This window comes from Osmia bicornis, unplaced genomic scaffold, assembly GCF_907164935.1.
Source record: "Osmia bicornis bicornis unplaced genomic scaffold, iOsmBic2.1, whole genome shotgun sequence".
NCBI classification, from domain to species: domain Eukaryota; kingdom Metazoa; phylum Arthropoda; class Insecta; order Hymenoptera; family Megachilidae; genus Osmia; species Osmia bicornis.
The window spans coordinates 13,314-38,690 of record NW_025791410.1 but is presented as its reverse complement, the minus strand read 5'-3'; the positions used below and the strand labels follow the sequence as shown (position 1 = coordinate 38,690).

The window sequence follows — 25,377 nt, the reverse complement described above, 5'->3', positions numbered from 1 at the left end:
AACATTAAACGAAGTAAACAGAAGGTGCTAGAACGTTTTTTTGAACCACGCCTTGCAAACCGTTTTCTCCTATTTCTTCCGAATCAGTTTTCTCCCTACAGAATTCAGAAGTGGGATCAGAACCGAGTTTGAGTCGAATTTTTATCGCGAGTGAAGTCCCTTTCGCTTTGAAATTTTTGCAACACGCGAGTGATCGAAATTTTGTCGGTTTGTGCGACTTATGACAATTCGCGAGTGCAATGGCGCCGTTAAGGGGACCCTCCGATTATACCGTTGCTGAACTGAAGATCGCCCTGCGGTCATTAAATCTTAGTTCGACCGGAACGAAAACGGAATTAGTGAATCGATTATTGTCGGAACATGCGGATATATGGGAACGCATGCCGGACTTGATTGGCCCAGTGGGTCAGCAAAGCACACAAGATGCTCCGGTAAGTCGGGAGCGAACGGAAGAAGCCGACCGCCGGGAGACGGTAAACAATTTCGGACGTGATACTCAGCAAAGTGACGAAATGCCTGAAATCGTGCGACGGGAATTAGAATTACTCCGGAGAGAAAATTCGTTATTAGAGCGCGAATTGAGACTTTTGTCGCGAGAATCGCGCGAAACCCAGTCCACGCCCATGAGTAACGGACGGAGCGTTCGTTCAAACGTAAGCATTAACACCATTGCCAATCTGCTCAGCGATTTCCAAGGTGAGGACGGTTTATTCGTGAGATGGAAACAACAGGTTGACCTATTTCGAAGAACCTATGAACTTGACGATGACATGACGACGGTCCTGATCGGATCTAAATTAAAAGGGCGCGCGCTTACGTGGCTGCATTCAAAACCCGATTATCTTAATCTTCCCGTGGATGAATTACTCAAGGAGTTAGGCGATATGTTTGATTGTCGGCCCGGTAAATTAACTTTGCGGAAGCGGTTCGAGGAAAGATCGTGGCGTCCGAGTGAAACTTTTGCCGATTATTATCATGACAAAGTAATTTTGGCGAATCGAGTGCCTATCGACGAAAGTGAGATCGTGGACTATTTGATTGACGGTATTCGAGACGTTCGGTTGCGAGATCAGGCCCGGGTGCAACGATTTTCGTTAAAATCTGACCTGCTAGACGCGTTCAAAAAGATTAGCCAGCCGGCTGATACAAAAGAGCGAATGGCCAGACCATCCAGAGGCACAGACGAGGAACGGGTCCCGAGATCATCGACGGATGCGGCTCGATATGCTCCCGTTTGGTGTTCGAACTGCCGCGGAAAGGGCCATAAAGCTGCTGAATGTCGACGGCCAAAACGAAGCTGGGGATCTTGCTACGGCTGCGGAGCTGCTGACCATCGGATGAACGCCTGTCCAAAGAAGACATCGGGGCCAGCGAACACGGCGAACTTGGTTCAAACGTCGTCTATGAGTGCACCGTATATGCTTCCCGTGAAATATTCGGTGGCGGATGCGTCTGGTAACGTATGCAATTTTCAAATCTCAGCGATGGTCGATACTGGATCTCCCGTGAGTCTCATTAAAAATAGTTATGTTCCGATTGACGCACGATCTCCAATCGATTCGAACAATTATAATATCTGCGGGATAAACGGGTCAAAATTGATTATCTTGGGTTTGTTTGCGAAACACGTTTATATTCGAGATATATCGATCCACATTAATTTTCTCGTCGTCCCCGACGAAACGATGGCGTGCGCGGCTTTATTAGGACGAGATTTTACTTCGCATTCCGCTTTAAAATTTACGTTAAGGGAAACTTTAAACGTCGTCAGCCGCGACCTCGAGACGCGAACGGAACGTACGGACGAATTTTGCGATCAGCTGTTATTGATTGATCCAACGGGCGGGAAGACTTCGGACACGCTTAATATTGATCCGAAAATCGAGCACCGAATTGCCGAGGAGCTACAAGAAATGTACGACGAAAGTCAGGAGTCGGCGATCGAACCGGTTAAACATAATTTTGAGATGGAAATCGTTTTGAAGCATCAACAGCCTGTTAGTTTTCGTCCGAGGCGTTTGTCGTTTGCGGAGAAGGAGAAGCTGCGAGTGATCCTCGATGATCTGTTACGCGACGGGGTGGTTAGACCAAGTAATTCGCCGTACGCGAGTCCAATTGTGCTGGTCCGTAAGAAAAACGGTGAAATCCGGCTTTGTGTAGACTTCCGTGAGATCAACAAAATTACAGTTAAGGACAATTTTCCTACTCCGCTCATCGACGATCACCTCGACAGGTTGAGAAATAAGAAATTTTATAGCAAGTTAGATTTGAAAAACGGATTTTTCCATGTCAAGATGGCTGAGTCTTCCGTTAGATTCACCTCGTTCGTGACGCCACTCGGACAATTCGAGTTCGTTAGAATGCCGTTTGGACTGACGAATGCACCACGTTGCTTCCAAAGGTTCATCAATGATGTTTATAGGCCTTTGATTGATAGCAATAAAATTTTGATCTATTTAGATGACCTTTTGGTGGCCACTAACACCATTGAAGAGCATTTGGAAATTTTGAAAGAGGTATTTTTGCTGGCACGGCGACATTGTTTGCGATTTAGGCTCGATAAATGCTCGTTCCTGTACTCAGAGATTACTTATTTGGGTTACACAATAAATGAGACAGGAATACGACCAAGCGGAGAACACGTTGAGTCCATCGTCGATTTTCCTGTTCCGCGTACTGCTCGCCAAGTGCACCAATTCGTTGGTTTAGCAAGTTTTTTTAGGCGATTCGTAAAGGGCTTCTCAACGATCGCGAAACCTTTATATGACCTAATTAAAAAAGCCGAATTTAAGTTTGGCCCGGAAGAATATAAAGCTTTTAACGAATTAAAAGGCTACTTGGCGAGTCAGCCTATTTTAGCGGTGTATTCTCCGAACCTAGAGACACAGTTGCACTGTGACGCTAGTGCTAGCGGTTTCGGCGCGATTTTAATGCAAAAGCAGGGGGATGGCAAGCTCCGACCGGTCTTTTATTTTAGCCGCAGAACTACACCCACGGAGTCGAGGTATCACAGCTTCGAATTGGAGTGTTTGGCGGCGGTTTACGCGATCAAACGCTTCCACGTGTACTTATACGGTATACCATTTAAAATTATCACGGATTGCGATAGTTTCAGATTGACACTAGGCAAACAGGGGATAAACCCTCGTATATCCCGATGGGCAATGTTCCTGCAAATGTACGATTACACCATCGAACATCGTCCAAGCGATCGAATGAGACACGTTGACGCGTTAAGCCGTTGTCACAGCGTTCTCATACTAGAAGCAAGTACCTTCGAGCAGACTTTGGCTTTAAAACAAAGCCAAGACGATGATCTGCGGCAGATCCGAGACCGGCTGGAGCAGAGTGAGAGTAAATATTTCGAGCTGCGCGACGGATTGGTGTACCGTAAGATCAAAAATGCTAAACTGTTATTTTTTGTGCCGGCATCTATGGAAACCAATGTCATTCGAACGTGTCACGACGACTTAGGACACGTGGGAACAGATAAAGTCATCGAAAATATTACGAGGTTGTATTGGTTTCCAAAGATTCGCGAAAAAGTAAAGTTTTATATCTCAAACTGTTTGAAATGTATTGAGTTTTCTCCCGTTAGCGGTAAAAAGGAGGGATATCTACATAGTATACCAAAAGGCGACGTTCCGTTCGATACGATTCATGTGGACCACTGCAGCCCATTCGAAAAAACTAAAGACAGGTCTAAGCATGTACTGTCGATAGTTGACGCGTTTTCTAAATATATCCGGCTGTATGCATGTAAAACGGTTACATCGAAAGAGACTATAAAACACTTGCGAGATTATTTGCGCTGCTACGGAAGACCGAAAAGAATTATCAGTGATAGGGGAACCGCGTTTTCATCAGAGAAGTTTAAAATTTTTACACAAACGGAATCGATCGAACACGTGTTAGTTGCCGTCGGAACCCCCCGTGCCAATGGACAGGTGCAGAGGTATAATCGAGATCTAGTTCCAATGTTAGCAAAAATTTCCGAAGCTCCGAATAAATGGGATGTTTCGTTGGAGTCTGTTGAATTTGCAATCAATAACACCATATGTAGATCGACTGGTGAGACCCCGAGTAGGTTGCTTTACGGGGTAAATTAACGAGGGGAAACCGGCGATAAAGTGTGGGAGTATTTGAATCGACACGTGTTAGACGACCGAGATGTAGATAAAATTCGCGAGTCCGCGGCACGGAAGATCAAAGACAGCCAGGAAGCAAACGAACGGTACTTTGATAAAAAGCGTAAAGCGGCGAGTCCGTACCGCGAGGGCGATTATGTCATGATACGGAATGTGGATTCAACTCCGGGCGTTAATAAAAAATTAATTCCTAAGTTTAGGGGACCTTACGTGATAAAAAAAGTATTGGACCACGATCGGCATTTAGTAAGTGATATCGATGGCTTTCAGCTTACTCAAAGACTTTTTAAAAGCGTGGTCGGTCCCGATCAATGAAATAAATGAACGACCAATAAATGAAATATTGGGTTCGAGATTCTCCCGTAGCAAATTAGGCATTTATTTATCGTGTCGTATTTATATGTAAGAGCATTGTACATGAGCATGTATGTGTGTGTCTATTTTCGTTTTCGTGCAAGATTTGATGTAAATTTTATTTGTAATTAAGAACATCGGTATGCGACGATGACCAGGGACGGTCAAAAGGTCAGGTTGGCCGACTGTAGATGAATTTTGTATTTGCCTCGCTATACATCGAGCCCGCGACACAGGTGGCGATATGTGTATGGTAACCGTCACCTGTAGTAGGATAAATAACGCGGACGATCGGTTCAAGGAAAGAGTATTGCGAGCGAGGCGGAAACACAAACATTAAACGAAGTAAACAGAAGGTGCTAGAACGTTTTTTTGAACCACGCCTTGCAAACCGTTTTCTCCTATTTCTTCCGAATCAGTTTTCTCCCTACAATTAAATATCGACACAATCTCGTTGAACCATGACCAGATCGCCCTGCATTGGACCTTCCTCTTTCGAATGAGCCCTCACCCGTCGGCGTCTAAAGGGGGTGCGAACGAACCGTGTTCGTGTACAAAGGGTCCGATACTGCCGATCTGAAGGGGCTTCGCGCACGATTCCTTTCTAGTCGCCTTTTACGACAAGCCAAGGAGGCTGGAGACGTATTCTGTACCCCACGCCTCCAGGGGAGGATGGGATGTAGTCTTCCACAGTAAATGTGTTAGAGCTAGAAGTTTCCAGGATTGAAGATTAGTGACAAATTAAGCTTTATGATTTGGGGTTGTGAAATTGTGTTGATGTTAGACTTGAGACCCGGGAGGAGTTCTGGATTTGGATTTTAAATTGAATTTAAATTGAGGGTAGAGTTGATCGCGGGAATCGTAGTCTAAAAGTAATTAAATATAATTTGTGCGGATGCGATGTAGATGAATAAATGCTCGTTATCTTAGAATTAAAGTTATGGGGAGGCTAAAATGGGTGATCAAGGAGAAGAATTGTACTTGAAATTAAGGGGGTTCTGAGAATCTTGAATTAAGATAACATAACACATAGAAACTGAAAGTTTAAAAGTAAAAGCAGATGTGTACAGTAAGAATGGGTGTGGATCCTGAGCAGAATGTAAAAGGTGAAAATAGCGGAGAAATAAAAACATAAATAAAGAAATAAATGAAGGAATAGGGAAAAAGGACGGTAGAGAACAACGAAAAACAGCCAGAAACAGCTGTAAGCGGAAAGTTTGTAAAGCGGCATACGGTACATTTGGAGTTAAGCTGTACCAGGTGTCGGGTAGGGTAGGCGATAAAGTAGGTGATGGGTAATAAACGGGCAATGAGGAGCAAGGCGCTAAAGGAGGCGACGTAGGGTAAAAGCGGTGCGAGTTCGCAAGGAATAATAGAGTAATAGAGTGAAAGTACAGTGAAACGGTAAAGCAGAGTAAGGCAGTACCATAAACTAGGAGGCCTGCTCGAGCGACCAGAAGGAGACAAAGGAGAATGGAAACAATCAGGAAAATAAAGAAGTCGGAGTTGTATTGTCCACGTGAAGCGTAGCTGACAAAAAATAAATATGCAGGGGCACGCTGACGGGCGCGGGAGTCATGTCGGAAAAGTACCCGTGCCTGACTATCAAGGTGTAGTGGGTGTGTAGGAGATGCCGCATGGAGGGAGCTACATATTCGCGTACAGCAGGAGGGTCCAAAAAAACAGAGTAGATAGGGTCATTGTTCGTCGAGAGTCGGCCAGCAAGAGGAAGAATCGGGCCGATCGATCTCACTCCACTGCCCAGCAGGTACAGCAAGAGGGAAAGATCAAGCACGGGATGCCGCAAAAAACGAGCGCCGGGGGGGAGATCGGAGAAGAAGCCGCGAGTCGGGATCCGGAGGAGAGCCGAGACGCGAGCATAATGCGTCCGAGATTCGAGGGCGCTAATTGGAGATCGTACGCCGCAGAAAATTGAAATGAACTAGAATTGGTGATCCGCAGTTGAAGACCGCGATAATATTATAATTGAGAGTTGATACGGGTCAAACCTTGAATTTTAAACTTATCATTAAATACGGAGGTAATTAGATACAATTCCCGCGAGAGAAAGTTGGTGCGGATTGCTTTCAAAATTTGTTTCCAGAGCGAGAAGTAGGTGTTCGGAAAAAGGAGCATATCTTAGAATTGTGTTATCAAGATCGAAATTTAAGATTTCACGTGAGAGCTAGAAGTATTAGGGCGCCTCGTCAGGCGGGTGAGAGGCACGTACAAGCAGGTGATGAGCGAATTACGTCACCCACTCGCAGGTAGCGGCCGGAACCGGGTAAACGAGTCACCCATCGGCCGGTGTCCGAAGGGATGCGAACGGGCCTCATCCGTGCATATCGGCTTGTTGCTGCCTATCTAGAGGGGCTAAACGCGCGGTGCCTTTTAAGTCGCTTTTGATGACAGGCTTGGGAGGCTGGAGACGTATTCTGTAACCCCCGCCTCCAGGGGAGACTTGATTCTATACTTCCACAGCAAATAGGATCTGATATAATCGAAAATCTGGTCTATGCTTTATTAAGTCAACACCCTTGACCGTTATTGATCAGTGAGTGCAATTGATGTAATTGTAATTTATTCACGTTATTAATGTTGACTTGAATAGGTCCTTTCATCGAAGGCTTGGTAAGTTTTGGGTTGCCGGGCTTTGTTGAAGACGACCACGAGACCCCTGCTTCGTTCGAGGGGAGGCGAGAAAGCGAGGGGAGTGTGCCGAAGCGCGTATCTCGAAGGCGGGGCTCAAGGGTGAGAGACTACCCCTCGCAGGTTCCCCCAGCCACAACGATTGCCGGCCGCTCTGGATATACATTGGGGCACCTCGTAGGGGCCTTTTGATCGAGCAAGCAGGGCTGATGCCCGTGGCAAGTCAAGGAGGCCCGTCATTCGAGCGTGGTGGCGTGGGTTCTCGAATCGATGCCCTTGCGTGTAGCCGCAGCCTCCACGGTCGAATATCTAGGTCCACAGTGTCTACGCGCTATTCGGGGTCGGATCACCGCTATCTTATTCATCGATTTAAAGCGAGACCAGAGGCTATTGGTTCGCCCGAGGATTCTCTTTGGGAGGCGAGACTAGGTCGCCCGGACATGGAGGCGTGGAGGGAAATCGTGAGCGGCCAGTTACCGATACCAGGATCGCTCGATCCAACAGTTCAACGTAGTCAAGAGAGAGGAGCTGCAGCAGCTGGTCCATCGGAACAGTCCGCGCTACCGCCGCTGTGTACTGTGGCCGAAATTGATGAAGTGATTGAGGAGTTAGAAACGCTCTTCCAGTCAACCCGTCCACCATTGCCGACCCGCAAGAGGAGGAAAATACAAAATCTACCATGGTCGAGCCAGGAGATAGCAGATCTTTGTCTCCAAGCAAAGCGTCTCCGCCACCGCTGGCAGAAGGTGGCTCGCCGGAGCCCGACGACAGCACGACAGCAGGCGCACCCGTATCGCATGGAGATGCTGGAAAGCCGACGTGCTTTATCCTTGGCATTGCGTCGAGCTAAACAGGCATCGTGGAGTGAGATGGTCTCGACTATCGAAGAAGATGCGTGGGGGAAACCCTACAAGGCGGTCATGAATCCTCTGAAGGGGAAGTCGCCCCTGGTTCGCCTCAACCGAGAGGAGTTCCACGCAACGGTGTCCGCGCTTTTCGTGGTAGAGCAGGAGCGACAAGAAGAGGCTGCCATCCCAAGGAGTAGTGCAGCAGAAGAAGAGGAGGAAGACGAAGCAAGAGGAGAAGAAGCAGCGCAGGATTCATTGATCTGGCCTCGTCAGGAAGGAGCGTCAACGTCGTCGGCATCCAACGCACGCGAGATCGCGGGGGTAGCCGCAGGGTCAAGCGCTGTTCCTCCTAACACCAGAAAGAGATGCTGAAGCCCAGGGGAGGGCACCTCGCGCCAGGGGGACGTGTTCACGAACGAAGATGTGAGGTACGCAATGGGGATGTTGAAGAAAGGAAAAGCTCCGGGCCCAGATGAAATCCCTGGCGAGGCCGTTCACGTTCTGCGTAACTCTGCATCCGGCTGGGTTTGTGCCCTTCTCAATTCCTGTCTGAGGTTAGGATACTTTCCAAGGGCTTGGAAAGTAGGGCGTCTGGCTTTAATACCGAAGGCCGGGAAAGCTTGTAATTCTCTTTCCGACCTTCGACCGCTTTGCATGCTGTCAGACATGGGGAAGTGTTTCGAATATGCTTTGCGCGTGTTAATGCTAGAAGCGATTCGCCTGTCTGGAGGGCTGTCGGTGCGTCAATTTGGGTTCACGGAGGGCAGATCAACTCATCAGGCGATGAAGGTGGTCATGTCGGAGTGGGGTCGTGCGCGCAGAGGGCGAAATCACTGTCTGCTAATTACCCTGGATGTGAAAAATGCATTTAATACAGTGCGTTAGGACCGCATCCTGGCTGCAGCCGAGCGCCGTGTGTTTCCGACGATAATAATGGACATGTTACGTAGCTATTTAAGCGAGCGAAGAGTGGGAACCCGGACGCCAAGCGGTGAGTGGGTGGAAGCAGCTGTATTTGGTGGGGTGCCACAAGGATCAGTGTTGGGACCACTGTTGTGGAACCTATCGTACGACGGGCTGCTGGAGGTGCTGCTGCCACCAGGCGTGACAACCGTGGGTTTCGCGGATGATATGGCGCTGCTTATAGTAGCCCGATCATTAGACAGAGTGCGCGAGCTGGCAGAACATGCCTTACGTGTGGTGGGGGCGTGGTACGAGAGAGAGAGACTGGTTCTCGCGAAAGAGAAAACTGAAGCAGTGCTCTTAACTGGGCGGCGCGTACCCGACGGACTTGTACTATCGTACGAGGCCGCGATAATCAGGACATCGCGCTCGATTAGGTACCTTGGTGTGATGTTCAGTAATAGCAGACTCTTTCATAGTCAAATGAGCCTGGTATATGAGAAGGCAGTGAAAGTAGCGCAGCACCTCTCGTGGCTGCTACCGAATCCACGAGGATGCGGTCCGAAACCGCGTTTGCTGTATTACCGAGTGCTAGAATCTATAGTTTTGTATGCGTCTCCGGTATGGAGCGAGGCGGTGGAGTACGGATGTGTGAGACAGCGATTGACATCGACACAGCGCTTGGGGTTACTGCGCGTGACACGCGCGTATCGTACCGTTTCATCAGAGGCATTGTGCGCGCTGTCAGGTTGCATGCCGTGGGACTTATTAATAAGGGCCAGGGCCGCTTTGTATGGGTACGAGGAGGCGGAGGATCCGGAAGAGCGCGTGAATCAGCCGCAGGTGGTGGAATATGACACCTTTGATCGCTGGCAAACTCGATGGACAACCTCGGAGAGCGGCGCCTGGACTCGCAGGCTGATTCCCAACATCGAGGCGTGGGTGGAGAGCAATGGAGCACGTTACCTAACCTATAATCTGGCGCAGGTGATGACAGGTCACGGATGCTTTGCTCATTATCTCCATCGGATAGGAAGAAGTCCGTCCCCGAGCTGCTGGTTTTGCGATCCTCCATTGGACGATGATGCGTGCCACACAGTGTTTGTGTGTGATCGTTGGGCAGTGCAACGAACACTTCTATACCTGGAGGTAGGGGAGCTGACTCTAGAGTCGTTTGCAAGCTGTCTTCTGGATAGACGAAGGCGACGCTCTCTTATATCGTTTGTAACCGAGTTGATGACCATAAAGGAGAGTGTGGAGAAAGCAAGAGAACGCGCATGGTTAATGGTGCCTCGTCGAGTCCGCCGGCGAGGCTCCCGTCACTCCCGCGGCACACGCGGATCCCGGGCGAGGGGTGGCCGTGGGCGCCGGCGAGGCAGGCCGGCGAAATTAGTGGCATTAGTGAGGGCAAGCCAAACGCACGCACGTACTCAACCCGACCACCTAATTATGTTTGCGAGTATGTGAGTTAAGTATGTGAGTTTAGTATGTGTATTATTGTATCTGCGAGTTTATCTGTGAATTTATATGTCAAGAAAACATTTGTAAGAGAAGGTAAGGAGTTACGTAGAATGTTATTAATAAATGGACGCCTTGCAGGCATTATTGCTTGATCATAAATTAATGTTTGTGTTTACCCAGTCCAGTAATAGGAATGCTGTACTCGTGTCATAAAATAGGACACATACACAGAAGTTCGAAGGTAGGGTTCACTCATTGAGCTGATCATTACCGGCACAATCGATGCCAAGTATATTATTCGCGTGTCTGGAAAATTGAGGCGAAGTCGTACTCGTGAGGCCACGCTGAGTGAGAGCAGGGAGGATGGGGAGCCGCGAAGGAGCACTTCCGCACGGGCAACTTGCCAAGCCATACAAAATCCGACTTAAAAATTTAATAGGTGCAGTATGCAGGCCAGGCAGTCCGAAGCCGGGTTAACGAGTTCCGTCACCTTTGGCAAATAGCAGTTGGGAAGGGCCCACACGGGGAGTACGGTAAGGAATATCAACCGTGGATCGGAGTCCGGGAGATGGTCGAGACGCGAGCTTAATACGCCTGAAACTCGAGGTCATCAATTGAAAATCGTGCTGTGCAAAATGCAATTATGATTAAATTGATGAAACGCAATCTTGAAATAGTCAAAAATTCTAAAGTTGACAAGGAACCAGGGTCAATGATTCGTAGTTGAAGGACTATGTTAGTATTATGATTGAGAATTGAGAAGAATCGTAGATTTGAATTAACTTATCTTAAGAATAAAATTAAGAGGCAATTAATACAGTCCCGCGAAGGCAATTGATGCGAATCTTTCTCAAAATTAAGCGTTGCCAGGGAGATAGGTAGGTATTCGAACAATGAAGCATGTATTAGAGCTGAGTTTTCATGATTGGATTTAAAATTAGGCGTGAGAGCTAGAAGTTTTAAGCGTCTCGTCAAGCAGGTGAAAGGCGCGCACCGGCGGGCGGTGAGCGTATTAAGTCGCCCACTCGCACGTAATGTCCAGAACTAAGTCGATGAGACGACCATCGGCCGATGTAAGAAGAACAGCAAGCGAGCCGCGTACGTGTACGACGGCCTGAAGGCGCCAATCTGGAGAGACTCCGCGCGAGGTCCCTTTTTAGTCGCCTTTTACGACAAGCCAGGGAGGCTGCAGACGTATTCTGTAACCCCGCCTCCAGGGGAAATTCAATTCCATATTTCAAATCATAGCCCAGGAAAGAACCAGGACACGAACGTGATGAGCCTGTAGTTTGAGGTTGCCGATTGACAGTCGTGCAGCGCAGGAAATGCAATTATACTTAGGTTGATAGAATGTAGTTTGCATAAAAGAGCATGTTATAGTTCAACATTTCCAAATTAAGGACAACAGGGAGCTAGAGTTGATAATTCATAATTCATAATTATGAATCTATACTAGTGATTAGAAGTTGAGAGGGATTCGTAAATTGAGTTTTGTATTAACATGGGAGTTGAAGCTAAGGGGCCATAAATGTAAGTTCACAAAATAGGCTGCTGATCACTATTTCAGGATTTAGGATCAGCAGAATGCTAGAAACGATGTTCGCAGAGTGAAAGGTTACATTAGAGTTATGAGAGGTTTCGTACTCTGGTTTTAGGTACATATGTGAGCTAGAAATTAGATTTAAGATTGGATGGATTCAACCGTTGATGAGCCGGTAATCGCAGTTGATTATTTGCCTAGCTGCATGCCCAAGCAGTTGCACAATTGAAGTTAGAGTATAATTGAGACTTCAGCAGGTCAGAGATCATCCGAACCGCGTGAGCCACTCGTTGGAGGCGAAGCGCCTCATCGAGAGATGGGAGAAACATGCGGACGACCGACGAGCAAATTCCGCCGCCCGCTTGCGGGTGATGATAAAAACAGGTCAGTGGATCAGCCATTAGTCAACGTCCAAGAAGTGTAGCCAAGTCGCACCCATGCACGTGAAACTCGCCGTTAGCTATAATAAGGACTTCGCGCGCGACCACTTTTGCTTCATTTTTAACGACGCCGGGCCAAGGAAGCTGGGGACGGGTTCTACAATCCCCGCCTCCAAAGGGAGTTCAATTCAATTAATACAGTTCTCTACTTTGCTAGTTGGTCGGACAGACGAGCCATAGTGCCACAGGAGATATAAGAGGTATGAAAGACGCATTCATAGATTTAGGCTATACTTGGTTACATGAGGGTTTAGCACAATCGTTTGCATATTTCTGACAGAGAGCCCGATACTTGGTGAGCAGACGACAGCTTCCAGAAGCCATCGCCGGTTTGTAATTAACAGAGAGCAAACTATGTTTGAATTAGGTTATGCAATTGTGTTTGCGTTTGATTAGTTTATAATGTATGAAGCTGAAATTGAGACTAGGGTTGAGGCTGGGATTGAAATTAAAATTTCCTGGTTCAAACTTACCTTTCCTTCGGTTATTTGTACGGGAGTGACATACCATTATGACAACCGTGGGCGGCTCGCAATGTGTGTTGCAGTTGCCCTTTCGTAAGACAGGCTGAGAAGGTGTCAAACTTGATTGATATGCCAAATCAGGGTTGATTAGCCGTCCAGATAAAAGGCAGCATCAACAATGGCAGCAGTGCACGTAACCTTCGTTTGGTTCTCTCAAAACCTCATGTCAGAGTTCTCATCTCGTGAGTCGGGTTGGGTAGATGTCAATTTAGATTTGGTGAGGCAGATCAGGGTGGACCAGTCGCCAAGATAAGGAGGCTGCATCAGCAATGCCCATAACACTCGAGGCCCTCGATGAATGTACGTCGCAGCCACGAAATAGAACCGCAAAGCACGCTTGCAGTAAAACATTAGTGAAGCGAGCTCGCATCACTGGTACACTTCCGTAACACTTATAGAACCGCACAGATTACGGGGAGACACAAAAAGAACGCGCACACACATGCACCAAAGAAGATAACCTAGCACTTAGTATCCACATAGTCGTGAGGCGCCGCGAAGCACAGCAAGGGCCGCAGAGGTCGCGAAATCGTAGGAATTACTAATGCTGCAAAACCGAAGAAAAACCGAAGAAGTTCTAGAAAATCAAGAAAAATCAAGGAAACAAAGAACGATGCAACCCTGCAGCGCCAGATGCCTGGCAGGCCACGGGACCCTCGAACGACACGTCCGACCAGCTCGGCAGCCAGCACGAGACTCCAAGCTAACCTAACCTAACCTAACCTTTTTTTTCGTGGGGAAATCTTGCATAAGACCCCCCGCGCCCCTGGGGGAAGGGCAGCGGGGGAGTGTCGAATTCCTACTGACTAAAACCCCACGGCGACCTCCTCTCGCGTATGGCAGAGGCTCCGGGACCTGATTACTATAACTCCGGAGCCTCCCCCGCCGTGCGCTGAAGGCGCACCTCACCGAGGATGTAACAACTCCCGCAGCCGGCACCAGGGGTCGCACCCGGTGCCGGCTTCATCGCGGGTGAACTGCGTGCAATGGCGGCCGGGCCCCCCATCCCGTACCGCCTGCAGTCCCCGCGCCTCGATCTCCTCACAGCCTACGGGGAGGAGCAACCCCCCGCCCGCCCGCGAGGAAGATCAGGGGCAGCACTTCGCTCCGCCGGCTTCCGGTGCCGGCTACACCCCGGGTCCGCGTGCAATGACGCCCGAGCAGGGCGCCTGCGGCCCGCCGAGTCGTCGCCCTGTGGGCTGCGGTGAGCCGTGGCCGGCCACCCTCCAGGGGGACTCCCTCGGCTCCGCTGCACCCCTCCTGCGGGGGCCAGCGCCACATTTAGATTATTTTTAAAATTAGGAATTTTTCCTTTTAACTTATGAATAATTTATTCATTCCCTTTTCTTTCTTGAAATGAAATGTTTTATTTCTACATTTGCAAAAGTTATTCCTATTAATTTAACTAGATCTTATATTAATTTTAATTTTTTTTTATTAATATTTTTAACTATAAATAGAATTATTGCTTCAATTTTTATTTTAGAAGAAATAAATTTTAAAAAAATCTTAGTTTTTTCTTCAATAAATCACTCTTCTTATTTAATTTTTATTTCATTTTTTAATTCTCAAACATTTATTTTTTATTTTATTATTTATTTATTAAATACATTTTTATTAATTTATTTACTTGAAAAAATAAGTTTTAAAAATAAAATTTTTACTTTAAATTTAAATAGAATAAAAAATTTTAATTATCTTTTTATTATTATTATTTTTTCTTATAGAATATTACCCCCTTTTAGATCTTTTATAGCAAAATGATTTTTTTTAACGAAAATATTTTAATTCAAAAATCTATTTTTTTTTAAATTATTTTAGCAATTTCTAGAGTAATTATAACTTGAAGTTATTTAAATATTATAAATTATCAATTTACTTTATCTAAACTTACTAAAAAATCTTGATTAAAATTTCCAAAATTTTATTTTTAAAATAATTTTAATTTAATTTTAACTTTTTATTTAATTTTTCTTTTTAACTTTTATTTATTTATTTTTTAATAGTATTAGAAAATTTATTTCATTTTTAAATTTACATTTTAATCCTTTTATCAGGCATAATACTTAATATTTACTAAAGATTTTAAGTTAAATTAAACTTTCAACCTTCAAAGTTGATTATATAATATATTTTTAAATCTTAATTAAATGATTTTATTCTACTAATCATAAAGATATTGGAATTCTTTATATAATTTTTGCTTTATGATCTGGAATAATTGGATCAGTAATAAGAATTATCATTCGAATAGAACTAAGTATTCCGGGATCATGAATTACTAATGATCAAGTTTACAATTCCTTAGTAACCGCTCATGCTTTTTTAATAATTTTTTTTCTTGTTATACCATTTTTAATTGGATGTTACGTATGCGTCTTGGAAATTTCCTTATATGGTGTTACAAACCCTTCTCAAGAAATTTCCTTATATGGAATCGGATGTGTGCACCCGACACCAACCGTCTTCTAGAAAATTCGAGACCAACGCAAAGCAAGGGCGCGGTCCTACGGGTCACGTAGAGTCAGTCCCCACCACCCTTTTTACTCTAGTTTTTGAGTATAAAAAGGGTGGCGACAAGGGCACCTCGGGTCTAGTTGAAGTCTAGAATCAGTTCGATACACGTGAGTACGTTCTTTTTCGGATAATCTCTGCAACGAGGAAACTCTGCGAGATCGGGTATTCAAGTCCCTTTCAAGCACTCACAGTAACTATACAGTACGTTGTCGGCTGTTAAGCATTATTATAATCGTTGTAATCCGTCCCCGTTTGCTCGTGTTCGTGAAAACCGAGAAGGATTAGATTCTTGCTTCGCGGAATCGAAACTAAACTTTATTTATTCAAATCATTTCAAACGTGCAACCTGCGACAATTACACACAACAATTGTAAGGTCCGGAATAGAGAATAAACTCATACTAGTTTAATTTACATACTATTGTACAATTATATTTACTGTCCAGAAACCCACTAAGGTGTACCTTTACCGCTCGAGGTACATCAATCAAGTTACGAGACCTAATACTAACGCTTCCTGCGGCTCCCTACGTTAGCCATACGTAGGTTCGTCCGCATATCACTCTCCTGAGGCTCCCTACGTTAGCCATACGTAGGTTCGTCCTCCACTCTACACCTTTCCTGTGGCTCCCTACGTTAGCCATACGTAGGTTCGTCCACCATAGCCAACCTCCTGGAGCTCCCTACGTTAGCCATACGTAGGTTCGTCTCCACGTCTACTTCCTTAGGCTCCCAGTGTTAATAACAACACTGGTCAAGCCATTAACAATTACCATTTACCTAAATTAAGCCCCGGCTACGCAGCCGCCCCCTCCGGCTCGTAACAGAGGATTTGGGACCCTAAAGGGAAGAGAGGAAAGAATCGAGGAGGATTTAACATGGGAGGAGAGGAGAATCCAGTGGATTTTGAGAAGAATCGCCAGGGAGGAAAGAGAGAAAGGGAAATATGTGTGGGTGGAGCACGGAAAAATAAGAGTAGAGGGGAAGTGGTAGAAATGGGACGACGCTAATGGGAGGTTGATAGACGGGAAAGGAAGAAAATGGGAAGACATATATGAAAGACCGCAGAACAAGGGGGAAGATGCACAAGGGAAATAGAGGAAGAAGACAAAGGGGAAGTGGCAGAACAGAAAAGGAGGGAAAAGAAGAATAGAATTGAAGAGAGGGGAAGGGTGGAGGAGAGAAAAGGAAAACAAGGAGAGAAGAAGGCAGACAGAGGAAAGGAAGAATAAAGGGAAAGGAGAGAAGAAAGAAGAAGGAGAAAATGAAGAGGGGGGGTGGACAATAGGCTTCTGGAACTGCGCAGGGGTCAGGAATAAGGATGCTGATTTCTGGGAGACAATAAAGAAATGGGACGTGGTCGTGTTAATGGAGACATGGCTGGAGGAGAAGGGATGGGAGATGATGAAAGGAGGGCTCCCAAAAGGATACAGGTGGGAGGCACAGCCAGCAAGAAGGAGAAACAAAAAAGGAAGAGCAATGGGTGGGATGATGATAGGGATAAGAGAAGAAATAATAGAGCCAGAAGGGCGGATATGGGGAAAAGAGAGTAAAGAGGGCATAATGGTGGCAGAGATAATAGGGGGGGGAAGAGAAGTGGAGGATAGTGGGGGTATATGTAAACGGAGACATGGACTCAAAGGTCAAAAGCCTGAGAACCTGGCTGGAAGAAACGGGCGGAGATAGAAAGACGCTAATAGGGGGAGACTTCAACGCGAGGACAGGGGAAGAAGGAGGAGGAGGGACAGAGGCGGAGGAGGAGGAAGAAGGGGGGAGAAGAAAATCTAAGGATAAGAAAATAAACAAGGAGGGAAAAATCCTGATAGAAAACCTAGGGAAGACAGGATGGTCAATTATGAACGGGAGCGTGGAAGGAGACGAGGAAGGAGAATTTATATACACAGGGGCAAGAGGAGATACGGTGATAGACTACATTATAGCAGAAGAAGAAGGAAGGGAGAGAATCTTGAGAATGGAAGTAGGGGATAGGATAGATTCAGACCACCATCCCCTAATAATAAAGCTAAAGGGGAGAAGAGAAAAAATGAGAAATGGAGAAACGAAAAGGAGAACTATCCGGAGAGGAGACTGGACGGAGCAAGGGAGGGCGAAATTCAGAGAGGAAATAACTTGGAGGAGGTCGAAAGAAGGGAGACTAGAAGAAGACATGGAACTCATGACAGAGGAATTCAGAAAGGGAATGGAGAGAAGCTATAGGAACAGTAGCAAGGAAAAGCCCAAAAGATGGTGGGATGAGGAGTGCATGGAGAAGAAAAAGGAAGCAAGAAAGGTACTAAGAGAATGGAGAAGAGGGAGAGAGGGGAGAGAAGCCTACAAAAAGGCGAAGAAGGAATACAGCAAGCTATGCGAAGATAAAAAGAAGGCAGAAAATGATAAGTTTATAAAAGAGGTGGAAGAGGCAAGAACAGACAAAGACGTATGGAAAATAGTGAATAGGGAGAGGAAGAAGAAAGGACAGATGCAAAAAAGTATAAAGGAAGAGGAATGGAAAAACCATTTCATGAACCTGCTAGGGGGAACGGAGGAAAAGGTGGTTTTGGGAGGCAAAAGAAAGGCGGAAATGGACGGGGAAGAAGAAATCAGCAGGGAAGAGATAAGAAAGACAGTGGCCAAGTTAAAAGACGGGAAAGCACCAGGGGGGGATGATATACCAAACAAAGTGTGGAAATACGGAGGGGAGGAGATAATGGAATGGATAAGGGAGGTCTGTAACAGGGTATGGAGGGGAGAGGGATGGCCAGAAGGATGGAAGGAGGGGATAATAGCCCCGATCAAAAAGAAGGGAAATGGGAACCAGGTCGGAGACTAGGGGGGGGGGGGGTGACCCTGATGCCAACAGCATATAAGATATATGCGGCAATTTTAACGGAGAGGTTAACGGAGGAAGTGGAGAGGAAAGAGATGCTGCCGCCAAACCAGACAGGTTTTAGGAAAGGCATGGGCACCATGGACAATATATATGCGCTGAATTACATGGTGAACAGGCAAATAAGGAAGGCAAAAGGGAAGGTGGTCGCGTGCTTTATTGACCTGAAAGCAGCATTCGACTCGGTAGATAGAGGGGTACTATTGGAAGCGCTAAGAGAAAGAGGAGTAAGAAAAGGGCTGAGAGAAAGAATAAAGGAGTTACTGAGGGAAACTAAGAGCAAAGTGAGGACAAACGAAGGAATGACGGAATCATTCTGGACAGCGAGAGGACTGAGACAAGGGTGCCCGCTGAGTCCGTTACTGTATAACTTATTAACGGCGGATCTGGAAGAACAGATGAGAAAAGGGGGGATAGGGGGAATCAAACTGGGAGAAAGGAAAATATGTACCTTGGCGTACGCCGATGACGTGGTGCTGTTGGCAGAGAAAGAGGAGGACATGGCGGCGATGATAAGGAAGCTAGAAGGGTACCTAGATAAAAAGAAGCTAGAGCTAAACCGGGAAAAGTCAAAAGTGATGAGATTTAGAAAAGGAGGAGGGAGGTGGAAGGAGAGGGACTGGCTCTGGAAGGGGAAGAAAATGGAGGAAGTAAAAGCGTTTAAATACCTAGGGTACACCTTAAGAAGAAATGGGGGGAGTGAACTGCATATAAAGGACAGAGTGAGGAAGGCAGGATTAGTGATGAGACAAATATGGGGGATTGGGAAAAGAAGATTTGGAAAGGATTGGAAGAGGAGGATATGGCTATGGGACAGGCTAGTCTGGCCGGCAATAGCTTATGGGGCTGAAGTGTGGGGGTGGAGGGAGTGGAAAGAAATTGAAGGGCTGCAGGAGAGATTCCTGAGGTGGACGATAGGAGTGGACTGGTGCACACCGGGGTATTTGATGGGGGAGGAGCTACAAAGACCGAAGATGAGGACCAAAGCGGGAAAGCTGGCGTGGGGATTTGAAAGAAAACTGTGGGAGGGAAGAGGAGGGGAGTTAGCTAGGGAACGCTGGGAGGAAATGATTAAAGGGGAACAAAGAGGAGCGGAAAGAAACAAATGGGAGGAAGAAAGGGAAAAATTCCTTGCTGAAAAAGGCGTAGGAACGGAAGAAAGGGAAAGAAAAAGAAGGGAGGGGGAAATGGGGTACAAAGAAATGGAAGAGGCTGACATGTTACAGCAGGAAAAAGAGAGATGGGAAATGATAAGGGCATCGAGCTACAATAGGTGGTACAAGATGATCAAGAAGCCAGGAGTACCGAAATACCTAGAAAGAGGGTGGAAGGAAGCGAGATGGAACCGAGTCGCTAGATTCAGACTGGGGAATGAGATAAAAGAAGCCAGGCACTGGGAGAGGGAGGAGGATAGGAAGTGCAGAATATGTGGGTGGGAAGAGGAAACATGGGAGCATATATGGGAAAGGTGTAGTGCAAGAGAAGAACGTAAGGAAGGATGGCAGGAAAAAGTACAGGAGCTGCTAGGAGAAGAAGGCGCGGGAGAACAATGGATGAAAGAGGTAGAAGAACAAAGGAGAGAAAGAGAGAAAGAAACCTAGGAGGAGGAACAGACATGGGAGGAGGGGGGAAGGAAAAAGAGCAAAAAGAGTCACCTATAAAGAGGAGAAGGCAAGAGGGACGGGAAAAAGAGTGGTAAAGGGAGTAAGGAGAAAGAGAAAAAGGAAAAATGAAAAAAATGAAAAATGAAAAATGAAAAATGAAAAATGAAAAATGAAAAATGAAAAACGGCGACAAGAAAACCGCAGGCAAAACGGAGAAGAGAGCACGAAGAAGGGGGTCCAACAGAGCGCGCAACAGGTGGGGGCGCCACAGCAAAGAGAAAATAAGTTGGCAGCACTGAAGGACTGAGCACGTGGCGAATGAAACGAGAAAAAGAACAAAGGGCATAAGATCACGGGTCGCAAGCAAGAAAGGGAGAACCTAGAAGTGGGGTGCAAGCAAAGAGACAAAAGGAAAGTATAAGAGAAAACAAGAAGAGTAAAGAGAAAAAGTGAAAATGGAAAGCACATGGAGGGAAGAAGTAATGGAGGAAATGAGAAAGATAAGTGAGAGTGTAAAAGAGATAATGATGATAATGGAGATGGGAGTGTCGGAAAAGAACAAGAGCCCAAAAGAAAAAGAAGGAGAGCAAGACGCAGAAAGGGAAGCAAGAAAAAAGGAGGAAAAAGAAAAAGAAAAAATGGGGTAGAGCAAAGAAGAAAATAGAAGAAAGAAGGAGTGGGAGACGAAAGAAAATGATAATGGGGAAGAAGCCGTGAAAATAAAAGAGGAAAAGAGGACGGAACACGAGGAAGAGGAGAAGAACCAAAAAGAACAAGAACAAGAGGCAAAAGGAGAAACAGAAAGACAAAAACAGGAGCCGAAAGAGAAAGGAATAAACGAGGAAGAAAAAGAAAGAAAGGAAGAGGAGGAGCAAAAAGAAGAATGCAGGGAGGATTGGGAAAAGAGAATAGAGGAAGACAGAAAAGAGAGAAGGAGAAGGAGTATAGTTTGGAGAGGGGTCGAAGGAGCGGACAAGGAAGAGAGAAGCAGAAGGATTAATATAATGCTGCAGATAGAGCTAGGGAAAAAATAGAGCTGAGAAGAGTAACGGAGATAGCAGGAGAAGGAGGCAGGACCGTCATACTAACTGAATTGGAGACGGAGGAGGACAGAAGAAAAATAATGTGGAGGAAAGCAGAAATATGGGAGAGATGGAGGGCAAACGTAGAAGAGGATCTATCAAGAGAGGAAAGAAAAATCAGGTGGCTGATAAAGGAAAGGGCGAGAGAAGAGAGAGGAAAAGGAAAGAAAGTGGAATTCACTAACAGAAAACTCTGGGTGGAAGGACAAGAGTGGATCTGGGAAGACAAGGAAGGAAAATGGAAAACGAAGCCAGAAAAGTAAAACGAGAGAGGACAGGAAGACTGACATGGGTAGGAGGGAAGAGCAAGAAGAATTAAGTACAAAGACATACAAGTTTAAGTTTAAGTTTAAGAGTATAAGACACAAAGGGCCATGAAGGAGAGTTAAGATTATTATTATAAAAATCATTCCTATTAAAAATAGTTAGGCACAGTGCAGGGTAAAGGCAATGCATATGCAGGAAAAGACAATATTAGTCGAAGTATTTTATTTTCTACATTTTATGTTATTTCACTATTATCACATATCTATATACTTTATTTTATTTTGTTACTGGCGAATCTTTAGTTCAAGTATGCTTTATGTCTATTTTTATTTTGTTTAGTTTAGTTTTCTTTTGTATTAATAGAATAACTAGCGAGAGCGAATTTGAGTTTAGCTTTAAACATGGTTGGAAGATGACCCGAGGAATCTGAGTTTATTTTATATTGTTTTATTTTGCTTTGGAAAAGGGAATATTCTGGATGTAAAGATATTGTGTTTATTTTACTGTATTTATGATTTAGGAAAGAAGAGGAGAACAGTTGTAAACAAGGTTGGTGAAAGCTCCTTGTTAAAAAAAAAAGCGCCTTGTAACCCCGAGAGGGAAGACAATAAAATTTATCAATCAATCAATCAATTGGAGGATTTGGAAATTGATTAGTTCCTTTAATACTAGGAATTCCAGATATAGCTTTTCCTCGAATAAATAATATTAGATTTTGACTTTTACCCCTGTCATGGTTGGTCACACTGCGTAAACTAGTCAGCAGACCTTTTGATAAATGTTGGTACGAGACCCCGCCATAATAGATTACTAGAGTACGTTAGCGTCCTGAGCCTAATGTATATATGCAGCAACGTGTATCATTGTTTAATTAATAAATAACTAATACTTGTTTTGTATGAAGTGTGTTACACCAATTATTACAACCCCCATCTTTAATATTATTACTTTTAAGAAATTTTTTAAATCCAAGACCTGGAACAGGATGAACAGTTTATCCTCCCTTATCATCAAATTTATTTCATGCCTCCCCTTCAGTTGATTTAGCAATTTTCTCTTTACATATTTCAGGTTTATCTTCTATTATAGGTTCATTAAATTTTATTGTTACAATTATTATAATAAAAAATATTTCTTTAAAATATATTCAATTACCTTTATTTCCTTGATCAGTATTTATTACTACTATTCTTTTACTTTTTTCCTTACCTGTATTAGCTGGAGCTATTACTATATTATTATTTGATCGAAATTTCAATACATCTTTTTTTGATCCGACAGGAGGGGGAGATCCAATTCTTTATCAACATTTATTTTGATTTTTTGGACATCCTGAAGTTTATATTTTAATTTTACCTGGATTTGGTTTAATTTCTCAAATTATTTCTAATGAAAGTGGAAAAAAAGAAACTTTTGGGAATATTGGTATAATTTATGCTATATTAAGAATTGGACTTTTAGGTTTTATTGTTTGAGCTCATCATATATTTACTGTTGGACTAGATGTAGATACACGAGCTTATTTTACTTCAGCTACTATAATTATTGCAATTCCAACAGGAATTAAAGTCTTTAGATGGTTAGCTACATACCACGGATCTAAATTAAAAATAAATATATCTATTATATGAACTTTAGGATTTATTTTCCTTTTTACTATAGGTGGTTTAACAGGAATTATACTTTCTAATTCTTCTATTGATATTATTTTACATGATACATATTATGTTGTTGGACATTTTCATTATGTTTTATCTATAGCAGCTATTTTCTCTATTATAGCTGCAATTATTCATTGATTTCCAGTAATTATTGGACTTTCTATAAATCAATTTTGATTAAAAATTCAATTTTTCTTAATATTTATTGGAGTTAATATAACTTTTTTTCCTTAACATTTTTTAGGAATAATAGGAATACCACGACGATATTCAGATTATCCAGATTCTTATATATGTTGTGACCCAGTCGGGGGTTCACTCTATAATGGGGGCGTTCGTAATACAAATCGTCAAACACAAAATTATCGTTGGGCGCCAGCCACTCGCGGTGGCAATCAAAATTTGGACAAAGGGACAGAATGGGGGGTCGTTACAGGGGATGGGACTCGTGGCACTTACGTCCTTACAATCTCGCGGGGGAGTACGCAAGGAGGATTTGTCGAGGGTTAGGGAAGATCTCAGGGTGAGGGAGGTTTCTGGAAGTTCGTCTACGTTACGCGTGAGGATGCTTTTAGACGGGAATGTTGGGGGCTGGACAAAAGGGTTTCAAGAAATATAACGGGGGATCACCGGCGCGATACGCGGACACACAAGTTCGCAATCGAAGATCGCCGTTGCCGAAACTCACAAACTTCTACAATAATATCGGAAGGGCTTGAACTCCACACTCACTCGCACTCTCAAAATCTCTAGTCGCTTTACAAAAAATCTTTATCTCCACGAATCGCTAGTTTAGATAGCCCAGGGCTCAATGACGGCTCGTCGTCGCTGCCGCGACGACGGGACCGTCGCGGGATGATTTTTGGGGTGGGGATGGGGAATAGGAAGGGGGCCTTTTCTGGCAACGGAATAGGTTGGTTATCGATTGTCGATCGGCCGGTGTTCGGGTTCGTTGGGGCTGGCGGATCTCCGGCCGTGGCGGGTGGACTGAGGTCTTCGGGCTCGGCGACAGATGGCTCCAGGTGGACGTTTGTCTCAGCTGCTGGGCCGCTTCGTCTCTTTTTCCGAAGTCCCGCGTTGCTTTTCCTCTCCTGGAGGGTGGGAGGTCTGTCGCCGGCCTCGTAGCTCCTTCTTGCGGGTGATCCCTGTTGTCTCTTGTCCGTCGCCTCCATCGGCCCGACACCGGCGGGCGGGGAAAGGGGTGAGGTGTTAGAAGGGTTAAGGGTCATTTCTAGGTGGGATTTGAGGTGGGAGAAGCGCAGCGATTGTAACGGGGGGGCACAGGTGTCACCACGTTACAACACCCCCCCGCCTTGACCGGAAACGGGAGATACAACGGGTGGGGATAAGGACTTAGGTGAACAATAATTTTGAGAACAGAGATCCAAAATCGACGGGTTGTCGCGGACACTCATCCTTCCATGCTGCGCTCTCATTCAGGAGGGGTCGCGGACATGAGCGACCCTCCTGTTGTCGTGTCGAATCGTAGAATTTTTAATTGATGGACCTGTAATATAAACGGATTAGTATCCGGCCGAAATCATAAAGAAAAACAGGGGGGAGAATCTAGACGCTGGGTGGAGAAATTACGACACAATTTTACCTGCCTTGGGTTTTGACTACTCGTTGTGCCGAAATTTTTATGCGGATTAAGGGAGGGTGGCAGGTGTGCCTGATTCTTGGTAGGATGTTTGGAAGGGTTTCGTCGTTGTCTCGTTCGTCCGTCCGTTCGTCTTGGTACTGGGCTGTCGTCCAAAATAATAATAAAAAAAAATTGGTCTGTGTCAGGTAAGGTGGGACTCGGTGGATGGGATGGGAAGTATTTTTAGGGGTTCATTTGGGGGAGGGGAGGGTGGATAGAGGGATAAGGACCGGAAGAGTAAAGGGACAGTTAAAAGGAGAAGAGCAAAAGAGAGAGAAGAAAGAAGGAGAACCAGAAGGAAAGGAAAACCAGAAGGAAAGGAAAAGAATGTAAGAAGAGAAGGAATAGTTGAAAAGAGAAAAGAGATAGTGCGGAACAGAGGAGGAATAGCGGAAAGCGAAAGTATGAAGAAAGGAAAGGATAGTTTAGGGGAGGTTGCGGGGCTTACGGACTTTTAGGGACATGAGGGGTGGCGGAGGGATTTTTAGGGACATCAGGGGCGGGGGTTCGGGGGTTCGGGGACGTGAGGAGGAGGGATAGTTCGGGAATAGGGGTTCTGGGGGTGGATAGCGGGCTAGGGTTTGTTGGAGGAATTTTAGGGATGGGGCCTGGGGTGGTGTGGTGTTGATTGGGGAAGAGTCGCGGCCCTCCTGGGTCCTCATGCGGGCTGCTGCCGCCCGCAGTGTGGCCAAATGAGGGTCGACGGGAGAGGTGGGGTGCGGGGGAGTTGTTGGGTAGGCCTTGGTTGTGGGAGTTGGGGTACGGGATCTTTGTGCCTGGATTTTCCGTACTGCCTCCCGGATTAGGTTAATGCAGATGGTGGGGGTTTGTGTTGCGGAAGTTGGGGTTTG

At 45.4% G+C, this 25,377-nt stretch overlaps 1 pseudogene; it reads left to right on the top strand.

Moving 5' to 3' along the window:
- Nucleotides 1-239: 239 nt before the first annotated feature.
- LOC123989145 lies at nucleotides 240-22,742 on the top strand (annotated as a pseudogene).
- The last annotated feature ends 2,635 nt before the right edge of the window (nucleotides 22,743-25,377 follow it).